The following is a 3,418-nucleotide window of genomic DNA, read 5'->3' on the forward strand; positions in this document are numbered from 1 at the left end:
AGGATTCTAGTGAAAGTGAACCCATCATCTCCCAAGGCAGCATATTCCATTTTGAGGTAACTCTAATTGTTAAAAAGTTTTCCTTTGTACTCGACCTAAATCTGCAACATTCTCCCAGTTCCTGTTTCCTATTTCTGCTCTCTCTATGGGTCCAAGGTGAGCAAGTATACAGTTAACCTTTCCAGATCTCAGGGGTTAGGGGTATAGCACCCTTATGATCTGAAAAATCTGCATAAAAAGTTTTGGCCCTCCCTTTGTACCAGAGAAGTCTGAATTATTATGGTATTAAAAGATGAACTATGGTGGTATTATGTAATACTATACACATATTGTACACATTTCTGAATTTCTATACTTTGTGTCATCTGTTGGTCTTTATGTATTGTCTTTGGCTTTTGCAAAAGTCCTAAATAATTCCCATTTAATTTCTTATGCTGACCCAAAATATATCAAAACTTTGATGGGGAAAGTTGCAATTTGGAAGAAATAACTGTAATCTCTTTTCTATACAACAACCCATAAAACAGCTTTCATGGTTATCCACAGTCTTCTTTTCCAGACTGAACCTTCCCATTTCTTTTGACTAACCCTCATTTGGCACCATTTCAGGGCCTTCACTCCAGATGTGGTTGAAGGAAGGCAGACTATCACAACATAATTACCTTCTTTGTTCTGAATACAATGCCCCTAATTAATACCCCTTAGATGCATATGAGTTTCATTGTCAGTCATGTCAAAGTGTTGACTCATATTGTGTCTGTAGCCCACTAAAGACCACTAAAGATCTCAAGAATTAATGCCTTGCTACACCTCCTCACAATGCTATTTATTGTTGAGTTGTTTCAGTGGTGTCCAACTCTTCATGACCCCATTTGGGATTTTCATTGTAAAGATACTGGAGAAATTTGCCATTTCTTTCTCTAGCTTATTTTACAGATAAAGAACTGAAGGGTTAGGTGACTTATCCAGGGCCACACAGCTAGTAAGTGTCTAAGGCCAGATTCGAACTCAGGAAGATGGCCGGGTACTCTCTCCACTGCACCTCCTACCTACACCTTTTCTGCCCTCCCCCACCTCTATCCTATACTTAACCCTAGTATAGGACTTGATATTAGTTATGGTATATGTGATGGAATACCATTGTGCTGTAAGAAATAATGAAGGGAGGGGCAGCTAGGTGGCACTGTGGATAGATTACTGGGTCTGGAGTCAGGAGGACCTGAGTTCAAATCTAGCCTCAGACACTTAACACTAGCTGTGTAACCCTGGGCAAGTCACTTAACCCTGACTGCCTCACCCCCACCCCCACCGCCACCCCCCCAAAAGAAAAAGAAATAATGAAGACAATGGTTCTAGAGGAACCTGGGAAGATTTATATGAACTGATGCAGAGTGAAGTGAACTAACCAGAACAATTTGTACAATAACTATAATATTTTATAAAAGCAAACTCTGAAAGACTTGAGAATGCAGATCAGTGCAATAACTTATCATCATTCTAGAAGGCTCATGTTGAAGTATGCTACCCACCTCCTCACAGAGGTGATAAATTCAGAATGCAGATTGAGACATATATATTTTTGGACATGGCCAAACTGGGAATTTGTAAGAATTGTTAACTTCATTGACTTTGTATCCCCCAGTACCTAGGAGATGGTCTAGTATATAAGAGGTGCTTATTAAGTGCTTATTGATTGATTGCAAGACTGAAGTTTTCAACATGGAAAACTGATACAAAGTGATACTTCTTTGAGACATGTCTCACATACATGTGTCTTATTTTCTTTTTCTTGCTTTTTATATAAACAGGAAAGCATTTTGTTGCTCTTCATACTAATTTTAATTCCTTAATGGACAGGAATGAAGCAAGAAATACTGTAGTGTGCAGAACACTGGACTCCACTCAAATCTCACTTCAGATGCTTACAAGCTGTGTGATCCTGAGCTAGTCACTTAACCTTCCTGAGCCTTGGTTTCCTCAGCTGTAAAATGAAAAGCTGAGACTCAATGACTTCCAAAGTCCTTTCCAACTCTAAATTTATGATCCTATAAAATCGTCTATTTCCTTACAGAATAGAGATTATTGGTCATGATCCTGATAACTATTAAGATTATTGTATATATGTGGGGTTTTTTTTACTTAAGATTAGTCTTTTATGGTCTTACCATCATGGAACCATCAACATGTGTTCCTAGGTACCTGTTACATCTTAAGAAGTCAATTTATTTATCAATGCCAATTATGCTACAAGCTAGGTGATATGCAGGGAATCGAGAACCTATCTCATAGTCAAGATGCCTCAGGTTCAAGTCTCACTTTTGATACATACTTCCTGCTTGACCCTGGGCAAGTCACTTAACTTCTTAATGTCAAGGCAACTTGCTAAGAATGAAGTTTAGATTTGAACTGGTCAAATGGATGAATAAATAAATAAATCATAAAGCATTTCTTAATAGTTTTATCATGTACCGAGCACTGGGCTAAGCACAGGAAACAAATGCAAAACCAAAAATAGTCCTTTCTGTCAACTCTAGTGGGAGAGACAATGTGCATAGGCAACTGGTTGCCAGAGGAGAATACTTTGGTCAGATAGCTACAGGGATGGTGAGTGGGGCTACAAAGGACTAGACTGACACATCACATCTAGGAACAGTAGCAGAGTTGATTTTATCATGGTTCCTAGTAGTAGACCTGGAGGGGAAAAAGGAAGAAAGGGAGTACCTGCACTGTGACAAGGTGGTTGTTGATGTTGCAGAAGAGATGGCCAGAGATTGGGGAATGAAGTGAAGCATGGTTGCTGAGATTTTTTCTTTTCTTTTCTTTTCTTTTCTTTTTCTTTCTTTCTTTCTTCCTTCCTTCCTTTCTTTCTTTCTTTCTTTCTTTCTTTCTTTCTTTCTTTCTTTTTTTGGTGAGGCAATTGGAGTTAAGTGACTTGCCCAGGGTCACACAGCTAATAAGTGTTAAGTGTCTGAGGATGGATTTGAACTCAGGTCCTCCTGAATCCAGCTGCCTAACTGCCCTGGTTGCTGAGATTTTCACAAAATAATGGTCAGGAAAAACAGTCCATGATTTGGGAGTAGAGAGGAGGAGGAAGAGGGAAAGTCAGGGTAGAAGTTCCTCTAAATCATCCAGGAGGTTGTGGAAGTTGTAGAAGAAAATATGGTTTAGAGGAGAGCTTCCCCACAGGGGACCTCCCTATACTGGTGAAATCACAGATTCAGACCCACCCCATCCAAGATCTCCTCAAAATTATTCAACTAAAATTAAAAAGACCTTTTTTTATTTTTAATGGTTGGCCAGACAGCAGGGGAAGAGTGGACAAAACATCCAAGAAAACATAGTGAGAAGGTGACCAATGGTCTTGCCCACTGTAGAAATAGATTGCCCATTGCAAATTCTGTAGTTTTGAGAAAAACTG

This window comes from Dromiciops gliroides, chromosome 4, assembly GCF_019393635.1.
Source record: "Dromiciops gliroides isolate mDroGli1 chromosome 4, mDroGli1.pri, whole genome shotgun sequence".
NCBI lineage: Eukaryota > Metazoa > Chordata > Mammalia > Microbiotheria > Microbiotheriidae > Dromiciops > Dromiciops gliroides.